Source organism: Oryctolagus cuniculus, chromosome 12, assembly GCF_051225735.1.
Source record: "Oryctolagus cuniculus isolate XC-2025 breed Fujian yellow rabbit chromosome 12, ASM5122573v1, whole genome shotgun sequence".
Classification (NCBI taxonomy): Eukaryota; Metazoa; Chordata; class Mammalia; order Lagomorpha; family Leporidae; genus Oryctolagus; species Oryctolagus cuniculus.
In genome coordinates this window covers 90,041,331-90,062,373 of record NC_142878.1, presented here as the reverse complement: position 1 = coordinate 90,062,373, position 21,043 = coordinate 90,041,331, and the positions used below count along the sequence as shown (strand labels likewise).

At 56.9% G+C, this 21,043-nt stretch overlaps 1 protein-coding gene across 10 annotated transcripts in view; it reads right to left on the bottom strand.

Moving 5' to 3' along the window:
- Window positions 1-21,043, bottom strand: part of SMAD3 (SMAD family member 3) — a 112,556-nt gene that overhangs the window by 30,817 nt on the left and 60,696 nt on the right. The window lies entirely within an intron of this gene.

Sequence of the window (21,043 nt, the reverse complement as noted above, 5' to 3'; positions counted from 1 at the left end):
GGACTTGGGCCCGTTACCCTTGTGGGAGACCCGGATGGAGCTCCTGGCTCCAGCCTGGCCGTACCCCCTGCGTTGTTGTATGCATCTGGGGAGTGAACCAGCAGTCTCTCTCCCACTCCTTCTCTGTCGCTCTGCCCTTCCAATGAAATAGATTAAAAAAAAAAAAAAAGTCTAACTTAGGAAGGAAAGATAAAAGAGAAAGAGCGAGCTACTATTGGAGACAGTTGGGATAACCCTCTGGCCCGGGACCCTCTGAAAACAGGCATCGGGGAGGCCGGGTGGCACTGAAACCCAGAAGCCAACCTGCCAGGGCTTCCTGTCTCAGGACGGAGCCGGGGAAAGGCAGGGCCCGGAGCAGTCACCTCTCCTGACAGCGGCCGTTTCTCAGGCCTTATCTGCCAGCAAGCTTCAGTATTAGCTCACTTTGCAAAATAAACAACTCTTATTACAGGACTCTTAGTCACTCTGTTTTTCACTTTCTTTCACCAGGCTGAACCCCGTGAGGTCTGTGCAGCTTCTGCCTCCCCCTCTCCCAGCCCCGGGTTCCCAGGCTCCCTCCCACCCCACTGCCGGGGGCTCTGTGTGCACCACCGGAGCCCCAGCCCCGTGAATCCCCGTGAATCACTTCCCATGGGCAGACTAGGGGGGCGGGGGGCGGGGATTTCTTCCTTTCTTCTTTTTTTCCTAGAGAAGATTCTCACAGCCTTTCGGGGTAACACGAGTGGAATCAGGCTGTGAGGGGAAACAGCTGCCTCGTCCTACCCAAAACAAATCTTAGTTTCCGGAGACTCAGGCTGGGCGGTCCGGGCTGGGGGTACTGAGGCGAGAGGTGAAGAGGGCAGGGAGGAGGTTTCTGTGTTAATTGCACGGTTTTGACTTCCTTAATTATGAGTCACTGGCAAGAGAGATAACACGATGTCACCAGCACAGGGAGAGCACGTCAGGGCTGAGCCGGGCGGCGCCGGGACGTTCATGCTCGGACAAGGGCTACCAGCACAGGCCACACAGTCCGGCCGGCTGCACATTTCCCACATCTCAGTCTCACCCCCTGGACCACCAGCTCCCTGCTTTTTGAAAGAGCCCACCAGGGGCCAGCACCATGGTATAGCGGGCAAAGCCACCGCCTGTGACACTGCTGGCATCGCCCATGGGCACCGGTTCGTGTCCTGGCTGTTCCACTTTCCATCCAGCTCTGTGCCAATGTGCCTGGGAGACCCCTGCACCCCCATGGGAGACCCGGAAGAAGCTCCTGGCTCCTGGCTTCAGATCAGCCATTGTGGTCATTTGGGGAATGAACTAGCGGATAGAAGACCTCTGTCTCTCCCTCCTTCCCTCTGTAACTAGAATAAAATAAAGAGGTCTCCACCCCTTCAGGATTTGCAAGCCTTTCTCAGCAGAAGAGAAGGGTAGGGTGGGGGCAGAGAAATGAACACATTTCCAGAAAAAGTTTAAGGACCGTGGAGTCCAAAGCCCCGGGCTGCATGGGCTGCATGGGTTGCACGCAGGAAGTGCAGGGTTTGCAGCAGTCACTCACACGGCAGGCCCTGCTTCTCCCCTGCACAGCTTTACAGCTTACACAAGCAGTTTCCAGCCAGAATCCTAACAAAGAGTGAGTGCCCTGGAGATTCTGGGCATGGGGATCTCAGGGACTGTTAGGGGGCCAATTAGCATTGCTTTATGTCTGAGGGTACAGACTTCCTATTGTACCCAAACAAAAGGTTCTGGTTCATTGGGGGCAATTGCACCTAAGCCAGCAAAGAACCCCCTACCCTGGGTAGGAAGGTAGGAATTCCAAACAAACAAGGAGGGGGCCTTCAGAGAGGCCAGGCCAGCTCTTACCACTCAGCGCAGCAACAGGCCCCTCTAAATGGCTCCTGGCTGGAGGCTCAGCCCTAAAGCAGCCACAGCCAGAGGCACAGACAGGCCTCCATGTGAGCCCCACCCCCTCATCCTTTAGCATTCTGGACACTTACAACTCTCTCCCCTTCTAGGCCAGCCAGCCCCAGCCCACCTGGCCTCCCACCACCTCATCAGACCCCCAGCATCCCAGGCAGCGTGGCAATGCGCCATGGCCTAACCGACAGTCATGGAAACCCAGAACTGGCCCAAGCAGCAGAGCTAGCAGGCTGCAGCTACAGCATCTGAACGTGGGGCTTCTGCGTGCCCAGCCAGCAGGCAGCCTGCGGGGCCGACGTGTGCCATCCGGTGACTTTATGCCTACTGTGCCCCGGCTTCACTTTTCCCGCAGCCTGGACAGAACCAGGGGCCTGCAGCTCACGCCTGCTCAGGAGGAGGTCGCGACGGCAGAACGGCATCGCCCTGTGCGTCAACAGCCGGCTGATCATCACAGCGTCCATCAGAGGAAGGAGGAGATGAAGAAAAAACCTCAGGCTGAACCCAACTAAGGAGCCGTGTGGCAAAGGGAGCCATTGACCCACGCACCCGACCGCCAGAGGCTGCACGCCAGACACATCAGCCCCGGGCTGGTCTGAGAGGGACAATTCAGATCAGCAGGGGCGAGGCAGCCACAGGTGCCGCAAGGCTCAGGGAGAGGGTGTGGGGAGGTCTAAGGCTTTAGAGCGAGGGAGCTCAGCCTACTTTACTTGCCGGGAGTGGGGGGGTGGGGGAGTGAGTGGTGGCTGGGGGCGGGGGGCATGGCTACCCTGCAGACATTAGAGGGCTCTGCAAACATTTAAGTGGAGATTTTTATCAGCAATGGGTTTATGGGGCAAGGAAGCCTGCAGACCCATGGGGCCGCCTGGGTGGGGGGAGGGGTTGTGGTCCTCACTGGAGCCAAGCTGCTGCCTCATAGAGGTGTCTCACCTGAAGCAGGACAGGCCCAACCCAGGGCTGGCGCCTCCGCACCTTCTGGCACCTTCCAGCCATTACACATGCCCGTGAATCCCACTGACCACAGCGAGATGCAGCTGGAGCGCCTCTGTGCCTCAATGTCCCTTCTCATCCCATCCCCCCCTCTAGGCAGGAGGGCCAGGCAGAAAGCAGCCCATCAACGGCAGCAGGGCAGCGAGGCGACCAGGACCGGGGAGCACCACCAAAGGCCCCTTGCTTTCCCACCACACAGGAACAAGAGCAGACAGGGCCGGAGTCAAGCCGTCTGCACTCTTCTCCTCCTGCAGGTCCGAAGCACAACCCAGGCCCCCAAGCCCGGCAGCCCTGGGAGCCAGAGAGAAGCGATTACCTTCACTGGGGTGGAAGGGAAGGAAACTGTTATTAGACAAGCTCCTGAGACAGGAGCTGGCTTCCAAACGGACGGGGGAGGGGCTGCGGAGCCACCACCCTCCAAGCCAGAGCTCAGAGAATGAATGGGGCGGGTCCCATCTGTACACCAAGGACATCTCCTGTGGACCCCAGGACCCTGGAGCTGGGCTGGGCGATGTGGGGGAAGGGGGATGTATTTCACCACCACTCTCTTCCCTTCCACAGAGGAAGAAACAGGTATTCCCGCCCCCACCCCCCGCCGAGGTCCCTCTGACTCCGGCTGAGTGAACTCCAACGCTCTTGTTTCTGCTCCAGGAATCCACAATCCCCAAACCATCCACAGCCCCGACGTGGACAATCCGGCTGTTGGCGCAGGTGGGCGAAGCAGCTGACGACACAACGGAGAGCCAGGGCCTTTTGCAAAAGCGGAAAGCCCAGAGTGGTCGTGGTGATACCACAACCCCACCATGCGCTGTCACTTCCGCACGTGGTCATTAGGGCCACGGCCACCACGGCCTGACCATCCAGGGAGCCTGGCTACCCAGCCCGCCCATCTGCCTGCTGGGCTCTTTAAACTGTTCTGGATGTCGGCTCCCTCTTGGGCCAGCGGGACAGGGCTCCGGCCACTGGGGCTGGGGCTGTAGGGCGACACTGTGGGGGAACGTTAAAGCAGGTTGGACGCCTCAGACAGGTCTGGGAAGAAGCAAAGAGTGGCCGGCGTGCCTGTGGGAGGCCTGGCCACCAGCAGAGCCTGGCATGGTGGGTACCTTCCGAGGCTGCCCCAACGGGGACTCAACTTCATCTTTCTACCCCTTAACGAACATCTGACCAGGCAGGCATTTGGTGCAGCGGCTAGCACACCAGCTGGGGCCCGCGCACCCTCCATCAGGGGGCCAGAGTTCAGGTCACAGTTCTGCTTTCTATTCCAGCTCCCTGCTAATGTGCATCTTGGGAGGCAGCAGAGACGACTAAGCGAGTGGGTCCCCGCCACCCACCTGCGAAACCTGGACTGAGCTCCCAGCTCTCCCCGCTTCGGCCTGGCTGCTGTGGGCATTTGGGGAGTGAAGCAGCAGCCCGGAGCCCTGGCCGTGTCTGCCTCCTAAATAATAGCATTAAAAAAAAAAAAAGCTGGACCCTGCCCAGGCAGCCAGGCCACTCTGCTCCCCACCCCCACCGCCCTATTCCCAGCCAGAACGACTTCAATGGCGATGCCCTCAAAGGGAATCACAGCACACACAGGACATGCCTGGGCATGACCCGAGATTGCATCTGAGCGTCCCAGTGAATCCCTCCCTGCCCCCACCCCAAACACACCCTGGCGCCAGAGAACAGCCCCCTCCGGCCACACCTCCGCTGACCAGAGGCGCCCAGCCACCTGCCTGGGGCCTGAAAATCCTCTTCCAGCTCTGGCGGCTGCCAGGACTCCGCTCTGCTTTCCTCCGACTGCGTGTGTGTGCGTGTGTGTGTGTGTGTGTGTGTGTTGTGCACACAGGGACGCACTCTCCCCTGCTCCCAGCATCTGCAGGAAGAATGCACCACCACCCAGGTCTCACCAGCTCAGCCCTTACTACGTGCAAGGCACCTGGAGTCTACTGTCTTCCCCAGGACTAACCAACCCCTCGAGGGAACACTGGAGATTCTGGGTGCAAGGTGAGTGCAGCCAGGGCACCCACGCCGTGCACACACCTGTCACTTCTCTGTCCTTAACTAGCTTTTCCCATGGAAGGAAAGTCCCACGGCCAGCTGCTTCCTCTAAGCACCTGCTACACAAGACTTACACATCAAAACTTTAGTCCTACAGCACGAGAGCTGCATCTTCCAATGGCAATGGAACTCAGAGAGGTTAAGCGCCTTCTCCAAGGCCACACAGTGGGCAGGAGAGCTGAACTCCAAACAGGAAAGCCCAGGTCAACTCCTGGTTTTTAAGAAAACACTTATTGGGCCAGCGCTGAGGTGCAGCGGGTTAACGCCCTGGCCTGAAGTGGTGGCATCCCATATGGACACCGGTTCTAGTCCCGGCTGCTCCTCTTCCAATCCAGCTCTCTGCTATGGCCTGGGAAACAGTGGAAGATGGCCCAAGTCCTTGGATCCCTGCACCCACGTGGGAGACCCGGAGGAAGCTCCTGGCTTCAGATCGGTGCAGCTCTGGCCATTGCGGCCATCTGGGGAGTGAACCAGCAGGTAGAAGACCTCTCTTTCTGTCTCTGCCTCTCTCTGTAACTCTGTCTTCAAAGATTTAAACAAAAACCACACTTATCTATCTGAAAAGCAGAGAGAGAAGGGAGAGAGAGACAGAGCGTCCATCCACTGGTTCATTCCCCAGATGCTATCAAGAGCTGGGGCTGGGCCAGGCTGGAGCCAGGAGCTAGGAACTCTATCCAGGCTACTGTGTGGGTGGCAGGGACCCAAGTACTTGAGCCATGGCTGCTGCCTGCAGGGTGCACACCAGCAGGAAGCAGGATCAGAAGCAAAGGCGGGACCCAAGCCAGGGGCTCTCGTATAGGACGCGAGCTTAGGAGTCCTAGGTGGTGACCTAATCACCACAGTGAACGCTGGGACCCTGGATCTTAAAGTTATTTCTGGGACATGTTGAAAAATGAACAATTTCCTTCCCAGCCCACCAAATCCTACAACCCCACCCGCTCAGCTGATGAAGCACCACTGGGTTGTCCAGCACCTGGCTCTGCTCTCAGTGCCTACGTTTGAGTTACACCTGGGGTTGTTCACCAGAGGCTCACTGTGATTTCTTACACCAAGGAGATGCCTTCGCGAGGGCCTCTGTCACATTTCTGAACCCCAGCCCCCAGCTACTCCACTCCTCTCTGGCTCCAGCTGGGGAGGAAGCACCGTGGTAAGCTACCCCCACGCCTCCCTCCCGTTGCCTGGTTTTCTGAGAATGAGGGGAGGCCCCGAGGTGCACCCCCTGCCTGCACCCCAGCCCCCATCCCACAAGGCTCCGAGCAGCACAAGGGAACTGTCGCAACCACAGCTCCAAGACGCGGTCCCCGCACATGGCCATGGCAGAACCAGCACATCTGCTGGAGCTTTCTGCAGAACCAGGAACAAGCCTCAGCCCGGGGAAGGCTGCGGAGCAAGACCTCCACGCTTCTGCAAAGATGGCGCTGCAGGTCTGCCCCTTGCGGGACGGGGTGGTGCGCCCCTGACACTCCCCACCCCCCACCCCCGCCCTGCTCCACCCCTTGGGGCCTCACAAGGCCCCCTGCAACCCAGGACACGCGAGGCATTTACTGATCTAAGTCATTAAGGGACCACGCGGGGCCAAATGAGGTTGGAACAAATATTTGCTCTTTCTGAGCACATTTTCAGAATACTCCTCCATAAGAAAACTTTGCAAATGAAAATAAACACAAAAGCCACAAACACACAAAAACGTTTCAAATGAAAATAAGCACAAAAATCCCCCAAAAGATCAACATCCCTCCCTGTAAGTCCCTATATGAAACATTACCCAGCCATAATAAGGAATGCCTGAAGTGTGCAAAACCATGAATGAATGAAAGGATCCGAGAAGAACCACACAACGGAGAAGAAATCAGACACACAAAGAGTGCATGCTTCAGGATGCTCTGTAAGGAAAATCAGGGGCCGACACCACGGCTCACTAGGCTAATCCTCCGCCTTGCGGCGCCAGCACACCGGGTTCTAGTCCCGGTCAGGACACCGAATTCTGTCCCGGTTGCCCCTCTTCCAGGCCAGCTCTCTGCTGTGGCCCAGGAGTGCAGTGGAGGATGGCCCAGGTGCTTGGGCCCTGCACCCCATGGGAGACCAGGAGTAGCACCTGGCTCCTGGCTTCGGATCAGCGCAGTACAGGGCACACACATGACGATGGCATGACGACCCACACGGCTCCTTCCATGCCTATCACAAACGTACTTTATAAACCTCTGCGGTCACTCAGGCCCCTGGGCTGCTGACCTCTTGTTCTAAATCCAAGCAGATGTGCATTCTCTCTGCCCATCGGGAAGCCTTCGGTCCAGGGGGGAGGTGGGGCGAGGGGTGGAAAGCTTTTATCTAGGACACTGAGCAGAAAAAAAGCAGTTGACGCGCTTGAGATCGACTCTAGAGGGGAAGCGGCATTAGCAAGGTGGGAAGCCGTCTCGCCCCTCCTGCTGGGAGTTCCTCCAAGCCACGGGCGCTCTGTCCTCCAAAGCTCCGCAGAAAAGACCAAGTTCACTGCCAGCACAGCCCTGGGCTGTTTCTAGTGCGATTCCACGCAAACCAGGGAGGCACAGTGAATGCTCACAGATGGTGATGAATTCCTACTGCTGGCCAAGGTGGGAGCCGGAGGGGAGGGGGTCCAGCTATTAAACATCGGAACACTGACAGTCCTGGTAACGTCTGGGGAAAAATCCCCCCCTGGAGAGAGAACACATCACAGGGAAGCATAAAGCTTACAGCTTATGGTAAAAGAGTGACAGATGCCCAACTCCCTGGCCCCTGTGTGGCCTGCAGAGAGCTGCTTAAGTTCACGGAGCCTTAGCTGCCTCTGACAATCCTATAGCGTTATCCTAAAACTTGTGCAAGAGAATGGAGAAGAATATGTCACAGTGCCCAGGGCAGCTTGGACTCCCCCAGACCCTCGTCCCCGACAAACTAAGTGCAGCTCAACTTAGAGTTCATTACTGGCTTTTGGGAGGCAGTTCAGCCCAAGTCCGGCTGCCAGAGAGTAGGAATCAGCCAGTACCTGCCGAGAACCCGTCAGAAATATCTTCCATCCAGATGGGACCCAGGGCCCAGCAGTGATGGGTGTGCTGCATCCCATCTGTAACCAGCTTACAGGTCCCCAAACCTGCCAGCCACAGGCTGCAGGGCTCTCAGAGAGTCTCCCCACATTTAGAGCTGAACACAGACCGGTTCTTGGTGAATCCTGTCTCCCGGTCCGGGTACAACCTCCGGGGACCTCACAGGATGAGCAGGCCTGGCTGGGCCCGCTCCGTTCCAGCTCCCAAAGCCCCAGGCCTTTCCTTAATCAGGGGTGGAGAATGTTCAGCCCCAAGCCCTTAGGAGACCCACGGTCTGGCCCTGCCAAGGAAACTGCAGGTGGGACTGGAAATTCAATAAATCTCTAAGAGGCTAATTTTTAAGCTGATCGCTGTGTATGGCCTGTGATGTCATAAACAGTCAAATGGCCCTGGGCAGAGAAAAGGCCCCCACCCCTGCTTTGAGGAGCAGCGTCCCATCCGGGCATTTGTGCCAGAGTAAGCTGAGCCCTACATGCTGCTCAGGGTCTGAGAAGGCAGCTCAGGTCCTCCCCTCCCCCGCCCACTGCCTGAGAGTCCTTGAGCTGCACCCACCCAGGCTACAACCCCAGATGCTTGATGACATCAAGGGGCGACCGGCTTGCGCAACACACAGCCCATCCCACCCCACCACGCTGAACCGGAATCACATGGAGCACAGCGGGGCCCCGTGTGTGTTTACTGTGCCAATGAACCATCCACAGAGGCCGTGTCAAACTCCTCTTCCCTCTCCCCTCACTGCCCCGGGGGGCTGTGGGGGGCCCCTTCCCGTCGCCGGAAGTGGAAGACACAGAAAACAGCCATCAATTAACTGGTCTGGGCTGGAGGTCGAAAGCAGGCAGTGGCCCACAGATGTTGTGCTTGGCCGGCGTTGGTGTTTTTTAAATTTGTGCATAGGTTGCCAACTTTTAAAAGCCGGGGGGATTTCACGTGTAAATCTAGATTTTTTTTTGGCTCCTCTTCCGGGCAACATCAGCCGGTGGGGGTGGGGGGCGGGCAAGTTGCCAAAGCCTGAGAGGCTGGGCAGGACCCAGGGTCCCGCCCCGCAGCCCCACACCCTGCCTGCTGCTGGGACAATGTTGCAGGCAACCCCCGACTGAGCTCCCCAGCTGGGGTGTCCTTCCTCTGTGAACAGAAACAGAACCTGGAGGCGTCAGCACTGGCTTTGCAGAACAGCCGGTTTGTTTGGGACAACTGGGATTGCACCTGTCATCCTTGAGGAATTGCGAGAGGTGGCCCCTGTCGCTCTCCCAGCCCCACGGACCTGACCCCCTGCCAATGGTAGACCCACCCGGCTTAGACCCAGAATCCAGCACCCAGAGCCCTCCCCAGGTCGGCTGCTCCCTGCATGCCTTCACAGCTTGAAGATGCCAAACTTTCTTCCCTGAGTTCTGTACCCCGCAGAGTTAAACGGAGCCCCCTGAGGCTGCGGCCATGGCCAGGGGAGGAGGGAGAAGAACGGCAGGATGACTCAGTGCGGCCGGGGCAGGCAGAGTGGAGAGAGAAAGGAGGGAAGGGAGAAGAAAGGAGCGAGCGAGAAAAGGGAGTCTCGGAGCAACCCGACCTCCTGGGACCTTTGCGCCGCCCAGGCCAGGATCCTAGGAGACGAGACCAGTCACCCAAGTGGGCTCATGCCTTCCAGGACCCTCCGCCCTTGGCTCAAACACATCACCTGGAGTGGGCACGTGGCCCAGCAGCTGAGATGCCCGAGTGCCATATCAGAGCTCCTGATTCTGGATTCCTGCTACAGCAGATCCTGGGAGACTGACTGGTGATGGCTCAAGTAGCTGGATCCCTACGACCCACAGGGGAGACCGGGATGGCGTTCCCAGCTCCTGGCTGTGGCCCTGGCCCATCAGCGGCTGTTGTGGGCATGTGGGGAGTGAATTCGCACAAGGGAGATCTCTGTCTCTCTCAAACTAAATCGTAATCCAAAACAAGGGCACAGTCTCCGCCCAGGCCTGGGGACAGACAGACACATGGACCTCGAACTCATTGAGGCTGGGGAGGGTTAGAGAAAAGAATGATTCTGGGTGCCAAAGATCTGTGGCCAGCACACGCTTCCCGGGGGCTCTTCCCGGACACGGCTTTGGAGGCGATGCGTGGAGAAGGCAAGGACAGGAAGGGACACAGGTGACGGCGCCCAGCCAGCTCCAGGACCCAGAGCCGCTGCATTAAGTACTTCCTAACACACCTCGATTCCAGCCAAGAGCAACAGGAAGACGTCACGCTGAACCCTAAAACCCAAGGATTCCCTTCCCGATCCCAAGGAGTTAAACGCCAGGAGAGGAATGATTTCACTGCGCAGGGTTGGGGGGTGGGGCAGGGCAGGGCAGGGCACAGAACGGCCAAAGTGGACACCATGGGACAGGCAAGGCAGAAAACCAAGTACAGCTGTCTTGACATTTTGTAAGAAGAAAACCTGATGTGAGTGGACATCACAGGGCATCAGAGGTTTGTTTTGTCCTCTAACGTAAGCAAAAAGATGAAGCCTGGTTCTTAAGATGCGTAAGGGCCACGTCAAGCTAAGTCTCAAACCTCGTTTTCCAAAGTGAGTGCATCACGTGAGAGTCACTGTTGCCACCCCGGGAGCTGCCTCAGATCCCCCCCAGCCCAAAGAGGCGCAGTCGGACAGGACGCGTTCCCAGCATGGCAGAGGGGATCTTGCAAGAAAGCACAGCCCAGGGCTGTGCAGAGGGCTGGGGTCACGCTCCCAGACAGAGAACACAGCAAAGGTACATTTAGCATTTTCCCCGATCAAGTCCACCGATGGCGGTGACTGGGAGGGCTGAGGCACCGGGCTCCCCCGTGTCGTGGGGTGGCAGGCCCTGAAGGGCCTCACGCGTCCTCAGCGTCTGTGGGGAGGCTGCTGTATGGGTGCCTGTGCGGCCTGGCTGCGGGTCTCATGCAAGCAGGAGCATCAAGACCCACGGCGCCGACACACGCGTGAATTCACTTCCCTGCTCAGTGCAGTGGGGACTGTAGGGGAAAGAACAGCTCCCCCCAGGCCAGCAGCCCTCCCCCACGGTCCCGGCCCCATGGCGCTGACCCATAGCCCTGGTGTCCTGCGAAGGAGCAGAGGCCACGAGTGATGCCTCGGCTTCACCTACGCAGGGGGTTTCCGACCGGGGTGGGGGCTTCCTGGCGTCCCAAGAGTCCACACTCCCGCCCAGAGACAGAGCAGGAAGGACATTCACAGATCTCTGGCCAGCAACCTGTGACTAACAGAAGCAGCAGAGACAGGATCTGCCCCGGGCGTGGGGCCTCAAAGGCTCCATGCATGGTGCTTCCCAGGGCACCAGCCTGGAGCTGCCCCTTCTTCTGACCTGGGCCCGGCGTGCAGGCGCCTCGTGTGAGTCCAGTGACAGAGACAGGGCAACCCTTCCCGGGAGAGGGCCGACACTGACTAGTGCCCGCTTTCTCTGTAGCTGGGAAGAAAACCCAGGGCGAGGACGGGACCCTGCACAAGCCGACTCTGAACTTGCCGAGAAAGGGCACTGCGTTTCTCTGCACCAGGCACTCTGACCCCGGCAGGCACCTTGACCCTGACCCCAGGGAGGAGGAAACCTGAGGATCAAACCCCACACACACCAGGCAATCCCACACCTTCAACATTTCTGGGACATACAGAACACTCAGAAGGCGGCCATTTCTTGGCATTAATACATGGCACAATTGGCCAGGGGTGGAAATAAAACCACATAGAAAATAAATCATTCAATGCAAAATACAACTGAAAGCAGCTAACACCGCAGGCAGGGAAAGCCACCGGCTAGAAACTGGTGGAAGAATCCAGTCGCTTTGGATATGCAACACTTGCCTTGGGAAAACTGGCCTTGGTGGAGCACCCTGGCACCAAAGAGAATTCCAGACTGGCAGAAGCGACCATCAGCATCAACAGCAAACGAGCAAAGTCAGAACCAAGGTTGGTGGTCAAATGCCCGGGGAGAAGATGGGACCCTAGCAAAAATAAGCTCAGCTTACAAAATAAAACCATGCAGGAGGAATGCAGGAACGCTTCCGCCGTGGTGCACAGAGAACGGCGTGTTACACAGACTTGCTGATGTAACCTGGTTTAACTGCTGATGTCTGCACAACGAATCAGAACATCTACCAGGTCAAAACGGGGCAACAAGAGAAAGTCCTATTCTTTTATAGAAAAGTGGCCAGAAGGTCAAACCGAGGCAGAAACCCCGAATGCAGCCTGGTCAGTCTCATGCTTCCCGGCTTCCCTAGGGAAGGTGCCAGCCAGGCTTCTGTGTTGACACTGTCACCACGGTGACCAGAGTAAGGCCAGGCCCCAGGGAGGAATTGGCCCCTGCCTGACCCACAGGCCTTCCCGTCCCAGCCCTGTCCATGCTGGCCTCACTGGAGAACCCACCCTACTGTGACCAGAGAGGCTTGAGGCCTGCATGCTGGCAAACACCAAGGGCCCTGAGGCTGGTCCCCTCCTGGAGGAACCCAGAGACCTCCATCCCTATACTTGGGGGTAGGGAGAAAACACCCCCGGGAGGGCAGAGGTGGAGATAGGAGGGCAGTGAGCGGCGGAATCTCCACTTCTCTGATCTGAATTGTCTACAACAAACCTACACTGCGGTTACACTGGGCTGGGGACCAGGAGCAGTTAAAGAAGAAACCAATGGGGGCGGGCGCTGTGGCATAGCAGGTAAAGCCGCCGCCTGCAGTGCCGGCATCCCATATGGGCATCAGTTTGAGACCCGGATGCTCCACTTCCGATCCAGCTCTCTGCTGTGGCCTGGGAAACAGTGGAAGATGGCCCAAGTCCTTGGGCCCCTGCACCCACGTGGGAGACCCAGAAGAAGCTCCTGGCTCCTGGCTCCTGGCTCCAGCTGTCACAGCCAATTGGGGAATGAACCAGTGGGTGGAAATCCTCTTTCTCTCTCTCTGTCTCTCCTTCTCTCTGTGTAATTCTGACTTTCAAATAAATAAATAAATATTTAAAAAATAAAAAAATAGAAGAAACCAAAAAGCCTGGGATGCATTCACTCATGTGAATACTCTAGATGGCCCTGAGAGTTCAAGATTCAGCAATCCTCTTCTTTTTTTATTTATTTATTTATTTATTTATTTTTACAGGCAGAGTGCACAGTGAGAGAGAGAGACAGAGAGAAAGGTCTTCCTTTGCCGTTGGTTCACCCTCCAATGGCCGCCGCGGCCGGCGCGCTGCAGCTGGCGCGCTGCAGCCGGCACACCGCGCTGATCCAATGGCAGGAGCCAGGTACTTATCCTGGTCTCCCATGGGGTGCAGGGCCCAAGCACTTGGGCCATCCTCCACTGCACTCCCTGGCCACAGCAGAGAGCTGGCCTGGAAGAGGGGCAACCGGGACAGAATCCGGCGCCCCAACCGGGATTAGAACCCGGGGTGCTGGCGCCGCAAGGCGGAGGATTAGCCTAGTGAGCCGTGGCGCCGGCTCTTTTTTTATTTTTTTTAATAACACCTATGTTAAAGGCAGAGTTAGAGAGAGAGAGAGAGAGAGAATCTTCTACCTGCGGGCTCTCTCCCCAAATGGTTGTAATGGCCAGGGCCGGGCCAGGCTAAAGCCAGGAGCCAGGAGCTTCTTCCAGGTCTCCCACGTGGGTGCAGGGGCCCAAGCACTTGGGCCATCTTCCACTGCTTTCCCAGGCACACCAGCAGGGAGCTGGATCAGAAGAGTAGCAGCTGAGAATTGAACCAGTGCTTACCCCCACTACACCACAACACGGGCCCCAGGATGGAACACTCTTGAATTTCTCTGCAATTAAGTGTGCGCGCACGAGGTGGTGGTAGAGGCATCAAGTGCTAAGTCAAAGGCAGTGAGTTTATCGGTTTAATATTGCGATTTGGAAGCAGGTGGATTTGTTCTGCCACCGTCACTGCCCAGCTCTGGGATATTCAGGGTTGTTCTCCCAAAGGCTGCTGCTTTGCTTCTGTGGCTCAAACACACTCCAGAGGGGCTATGTGGCTCTACAAACAATTCACTACAAAATCCCGGCTGGCAAGGACTCCACTCATCTCGAGAGTAAACACCTGTGAGGGAGCGGGAAAGGGGGGTGGGGGACAGAAAGCCAGTGGCACAACCTCTTTATTTTTATTATTAGCAAAGAAATAGGCATTAAAAACGTGAAGCAGATAGGGAAAAACACTGACATTTGCTAGATCTGGGACAAGTTATGTGGGTAAGCTATCTGCCTGTAACTCGAATGCTTTACATTCTTATAACACACACGCACACCCGCGCACGCCCCAGCAACGGGCCAAGGCAGGCAGTCACTTCTGGCATCTTGGAGCGAGTTTCTGAACCACCAAAGAGAAGTTCAAAGCACTTTGGTATGTAAACATGCAGCAAATTCTTGGCCTGAGAGTATAGAAAGCAACGCATTAACTTGTCTCTGTCTTTGAAAATTTTTGTTATTATAGAGGGAGTAAGAAATTAAAAAAAAAAAAAAGTAAGTGGAAGAGAAAATACAAGCTGTTATTAGAGAGAGCCTCTGGGGTACCGGGCACTTTGCAAGGAGTTCCAAGTGTCAGTTCTTCTCATCTGCTTTTCTTCTACACAGTCATGCATGTTTTTAGATTTATTTTATTTATTTGAAAGGCAGAGTTAGAGAGAGAGAGAGAGACAGAGATAGAGAGAGAGAAAGAGAGAGAGATCTTCCATCTGCTGGTTCACTCTCCAAATGAATGCAATGGTTGGGGCTGGGCCAGGCAGAAGCCAGGAGCCAGAACCTTCATCCGAGGCTCCTACATGGGTGCAAGGACCCAAGAACTTGGGCCAGGGTCGGTGCTGTGGTGAGGTGGGTGAAGCCCCTGTGGCATCAGCATCCCATGTGGGCACCAATTCTCTGTTTCTTCCGTACCTCCCCCCAACCCGTAACTCTGCCTTTCAAATAAATTAATACATCTTAAAAAAAAAAATGAAAGACACACACATACTTAAAAAAAAAAAAAGAATGAAAGACCTTGGGCCATCCACTCACTGCTGCCCTCCCAGGCACATGAACAGGGAGCTGGATCTCAAGTGGAGGACTCAGAACAGCACCCTCATGGGATGGCGGCATTGCAGGCCACGGCGGCACCTGCTATCCTCAGCGCCGGCCCCAGTTCTCATCTCAACACAGAGAGGGTGTTAGGGACCCACCATTTCCCAGGCCCAGAGTCACACAAGAGCAAAGTACAGAGGCAGGGTCTCGGTAAAGAGGACTCACTGGGGTCACCTTCACTCCCCTGCAAACCCACCTTCTGCCCCTCACAGTGTCCGAGCCCAGACTGCTGGGGCTGGGGCACAGCGGGTTACACTGCCACCTCCAACTCCAGCATCCCATACTGGGGCACCGGTTTGAGTCCCAGTTGCTCCACTTCCAATGCAGCTCCCTGTTTATGTGCCTGGGAGGGCAGCAGAAGATGGCCCAAGTACTTGGGCTCCTTCTACCCACATGGGAGATCTGAAAGGTATTCTAGGCCTCTGGTTTAGGCCTAGCTTAGCCTTGTCCATTGTGGCCATTGTGGGGAGTAAACCAGCAAATAGAAAAGCTCTAGCTTTGAATAAATAAATCTTTAAAAAATTAAAATAAAGAGGCCAGTGCAGTGGCACAAGTAGGTTAAGCCACTGCCTGAGACACCAACATTCCATATGGGTGCTGGTTTGAGTCTTGGCTGCTCCATTTTGGATTCAGCTCCCTGCTAATGGCCTGGGAAAGCAGTAGATGATGGCCCAAGTGCTTGGGCCCCTACACCCACATGGGAGACCTGGGCAGAGTTCCATGACTCGGGCTGACCCAGCCCCAGTTATTCCAGTTATTGTGGCCATTTAGGGAGTAAACCAGCAGATGAAGATCTCTCTCTCTCTCTCTCTCTCTCTCTCTCTAACTCTGACTTTCAAATAACCAAGAAATAAATTTTTTTAAAAGTCAGCAATTTCAATAATTAATTTAATTAAAAAAAAAAAAGAAAGAAAAAAAAACCAGGGGCCAGACAGCTGACGCTGGCACAGACAATGAACCTCCCCACCCAGCAATCCCAAACCAGGCCAGCTCTGTCCCCAGCACCTCACAGCTAGCCCCCAGGAACCCCTCCTGCCTCCCTCCCCTGGCGCAGGCCCACCTGGACGCCCCCTCCCCAGCAGGCACTGGCAGGCTCTGCAGGGCAGCTGGCTGTGGCTACAACCCCTCTCCCCCCATCACTGGTGCCCTAAACACCACCTCTGTCAACCTCAGGTTTTTTTGTCCACAGAAGGCAGCTCCTCCAGCCAGTCACACACAGCTCCCTGGGAGGGGCCTGCACAGACCCTGGCCACCAGCAGGTGACTGTCACAAGAATGGTCTTTAGTACCTCCAAGCAAACACAGATTCTCACAATGGCTGCCTCCGAGCTGCCTTGGAGCTGGGGGGAGGGGGGATCCCGGCCTGGAGTCGGGTGGGAAAAACACTGGCGCAAGGGCCACAGACCCCCAACACTGCTGCTCTGCCGGCCCCTCTCTCCCCAAACAGCGCATTTCACAGGCCTCTCCAGAATCCCGCTGAGGACTCCATTACACCTCCAAGGTCCACTCTGTCTGAGCTCCCGCTGAGGCAGGGCCACTGCTCATTCACAGCCCAGCAGATTCGCACACACAGAGGTGGGTGGCGGGGCCGGCTTGCAGCAGCACAGTCTTGAAAATAACCAGGCCACCTACAGAAAGGGAGACCCCGCTGCACTGTCCCCGTAAGCAGCACCACACTCGGGATGCTCCAGTTCACCTGAAGCCCCAGCCGCGTGGACATGGGTGATTCTCGCCCGGGTCATTCCATTCACTCTATGCAGACAGCAAGCACGATGCATCTGGAAGCTGCTGGGCACGTTTCATGTGCTAAACCTGATGGGCACAAGCGGCAGGGGGCGGGGCAGCAGGAGCACCAGCCACGCGGGCAGGAGGAGGGCTGTGGTCTCCTGCTCTCATCTGATTGGCTGCGAATCTCCTGCAGAACGTGAGAAAGTTAGAATGGAGTGTCCTACAGGCCCTGCCAGTTTGCAGACTGTTAGGAAAGTCAGCGCAGTCCTCTGGGAACTACGGGAATCTGCCTCCCTCTCCCACAGTCACCCGGACTTGAGTGAAAACCGCGCCAAGGCTTGGGCCCCCCACCCACCATCTGCGTCTGCCAGGGGTTCTGCGCGCTGGTCCCGACAAAGTCTTCTCAACCCGTTCCTAATTTGTAGTTAATTACAAGGAACTGCACTTACATTCATTTTTGGGTTTGCAAATGGAAAATACTAATGACTTTGTAAATTAATTTCAGATTTGGCTCCGCAAACTCTGGCAACGCGATCAGACTCCGTGTTTTCCTTCTCATTGTTTTCTGAGGCAAATGGAAACACAGCCCCTCCCCCCAGATGCATTAAAAACTCCAATTAAGTTTTTCCGTGAACAAATGGCAACGACACTGGTGGCATCTGGGGCGGAAGATCGCGGCGCGAAGCTGGAAAGCGCCCCGGTGAGCCGCACGGGACTCCGTTTTCCTCTGGTGAGGACAGAGGGAGAGGGCCAGGAGGGCTTTCCCACTTCCACTGGCAATGCAGTAAATGCCACCGAGCCCACCCTTCCATCAAGTCAGATTGTCACTGCCATGTGCCTGTGGGGGAGGCCCGGACCCCGTGCCATGGGGGCCGTGGTCTCCGCTCCCTTGGCTGGGCCGCTGCACCCTGCACTGCACTGGCCACAGACAAGCACGTGAAGAGGAGGGGCCGGGAAGCCAAGGAGATGTGAAACAGGGGTCAGGGAGGAGAGAGCCAAGTGCACAGGACAGAATGAGGGCTGGCCCAAAGAGGAGGGGGGATGTCACCGGGATTTCTGCCCATCTCAGGGAGGAACCTTCTAGAACAACAGAAAACACCGCGGGCTGCCTTCAAGGGAGAGGTGGGGGTGCCGGCAGCGCCCTTTCTACACGGACGTCACACGGCCCTGCTTAGTGGGTTAACCCAGGCACGACCATGCATGCCTCCAGCGCAAGAGGGTGACAACCCAAACCTCTCCGGGAGGGCCTCTTCCCCACAGGGAGGCGGTGGCCTAGGGGGCAGACGTCTCGCCCAAGTAACACAGCTCATAAATGCAGTCCTCAGCCCCCCACCCACACGGCTCCTGCTCCAGAGCCTGGGGTCCTGTCTCTCCATCCCCGCGCCCCTGCTGGGAGCAGCGGCCACCCTGCTCTATCCCCACCACTTGCCTAAGGAGGAGACACACAGACTCCTGGGGGTGCCAACTCCCACCCAGTATGGGATCCTGGATCTTCCTTCTCAGAAAAAGGGCAAAGCACTGAGGCCAACCTCCTCAAAGTCCCCGGCAGGGGCGAGGCGCCGGGGGTGGGGGGACATCTGGCCTGCAGGCCACGTAAGGCCCACGTGGTCTGGCCAGGCCAAGGCAACCGCAGGCAGGCATCAAAATTCAATACATCCTCGGCGGGCTGATGTTTAAGCTGATAGGGTAGGGAGATGAGCCACACCCTCGAGCATCTGGGCTGCCGTCTGTAAGGGTGACCTCTGTGGGCTCAATCCCCCTCCGTAAGGTGATGGGGTGCTGGGTGTTCTCCAGGACACCTCCCTGCCATGATGCCCCACGCCCTGGAGGTGCAGGAGCTAAGAGACGGCCGTCGGCACGGATGGGTTCTCTCCAGTCCCATGAGAGGTGACCGCCGGGAGAGGTGACCATGGGAGGACGTGACCTGAGCTTGGCCTGCACACACGGGAGGAACAGAGAGGCTCTGAGGAGACTCACACACAGGCAGGTTCTTGAAAAACAGCCGCCTCCTGGGCAAGCTGTCTGAAGAAGGGGTGGGCTGGCCGCCCTCACCCCCACCTTCCACCTGGGGACACTCAGGACCGCAGGAGAAGGGACCAGCGCCAGACCCTGGTCACCGAGGGGCAAGGAGGGCTCATGGCGAAGTCAGGGCCCCGGACAGACAGGCAGCCCGGGAGCTGTGCAGCCAGCAGAAAGCGCCAGGTCTCGGGGCGTCCGTCTCTTCCTCTTTCCAATAGGACTGCAAAGAATCCCCCAAGTAGGCTGCGGCCAGCATCCTGCACAGAGCCTGGCTTGCCACGGGCATCAGCAGTGGACATCTGGGAGCCTGGCGATTATTCTTAAAAAGCAAACAATGCACGCCACTGGCAACAAGCAAAAACCAAGAGCATAGCTCAATGCCTGCCTGCTGGCGGAAGACCAGACGGATAGACGGACAGACAGACAGACCCATGAACCGAGAGTTCACAAAGTCCCCTGGCCTCCAGCCAGCAGCCCTGTGACCACTTGAAAGGGACTGCCACCCGGCGGGCCTCAGCTTCCTGCGCTGGGAAATGGGGCCAAGGCCAAGCACTTCGGAGGGTTGCCGTGAGACCTAAACAAACACGCGATGCAGCAGGATCCTCGCTGGAAAAAGGCAGTCATCACGCAGGCCGAGATAGCAGCCTGATACCATTGCCCACAGCACGTACTCAATCACGCTTGTTGCGTCAGTGAGTGAGCAAGCGACTGCGTGAACGCGCACATGCATTCAAGTACCTGCTTATCTCAGCTTCCCCAAACTCCTGGGGGTTCCCCAAGCACAAAGACTCCACTGCTCAGAGCCTCCTGGGGTGCTGCGCATTCCCAAACGGTGGAGGCACGGGCGAGCTCTCTGGTCTCTGCAGCACTGCCCTGACCCCTCCTCACAGCCCCCACCAGCTCTCACACCAGTCCTGCCCCTCCTCAGGCTGCACCTGTGATGAATCAGAATGCTGCTTGGACACCCACGCCCCCCCCCCCAACAATGATATCCCATCATCACTACGGGACAGGCCACCTGGCCCACGGTGCCGCTCGTCACCTGGCACTTTCCTTGAAGCCTGATACTAGGCCACCAAGTGCAAATTCTCTTCCTCTGCATAGGGGAAGCTGTGGACAGGTGAATGGGAGGCCCCTGGCTCTGGAATCAGCAGGGCCTGATCCAGTCCCAACCCTGACCATGTGGCCTTGGGTAAGTGGAAAGTCCACGGAACCCATCCACCATACTGTGGTGAGAATTACGGCAGGGAGTATCCAGCCCAGCCCCGCTCAGGAGACCCGAGCCCTGCTATGCCCCTCACCGGCTGTCAACCTCAAGCCAGCCCCAGCCCCTGGGGGCGCAGTCCCCGCTGACCTCCTATAGTTGTGCTGTGCAGTTCAGCGGCCACGGAGCACTTGAAACGCGGCCGGCACATATTCAGCTGTGCGCCAAGTGTAAAAAGAACGCGGCAATCTCAGAGACTCCATAGGATTAAAAAGAAAGACCGTGAAGCAAGTCCTTAGCTTTTCTACTGAGTGCATGCTAAAGTGAAAATGCTTTTGGATAGACTGCATTACATCAGATTCAAAACTAATTTCACTTTTCACTTCACACTTTAGCACGGTCAGAAGGCACCCATTCATACAGTAGCCCACACAAAATCAGTATCAGACGGCGCGGCTCTGCTATGCTAAAGAAACGTGGGCCGCCCAGGAAAAGACTCTACTCGCTCTTCCGAGGACACCCAGCACCTAACACCCGGTGCCAAGGCGCGCGCCCTCTTGGGAACCTGCGGGAACAAAATCCAAAGACTTGTGCAGTGACCCGCAGTCCCTGCACCAGGAGCTCTGTCCACGGCTTTCACATCCAGCTGTTCCTGTAATCCTGAGGACCCCAGAACCACCCGCACAGATAAATGCCATTCCCTGCATTTTCCAGATAAGGAAGCTTCCTCTCAGGGAGCTGCGCGCCTTGGCCAAGGCTACTGTACAGTCAGAAGCCAAAGCTGGGATCCAAAGCCAGTCCTGACTCCAAGTGCAGGCTCCTCTCCTCTGCCCATGAAACAAAGCGTGCAGCCCACACGCCTCGCTCTCGAAACCATACAACATCCTAGGCAAAAACTCCAGCCCGGGAGCTGCTCTACTTCCCATCCCCCACCCCAGCCCTAGGATTTCCCAGCAAGTCAGAAATGACAAACCACAAACCGGAGTCCATGCATAACCATATCCACGTGTGGCCAGGGCTCGGTTAGCTCAGAGTTAGTCACATTTGAAAAGGGCGAGTGATAGGGAAGGTGG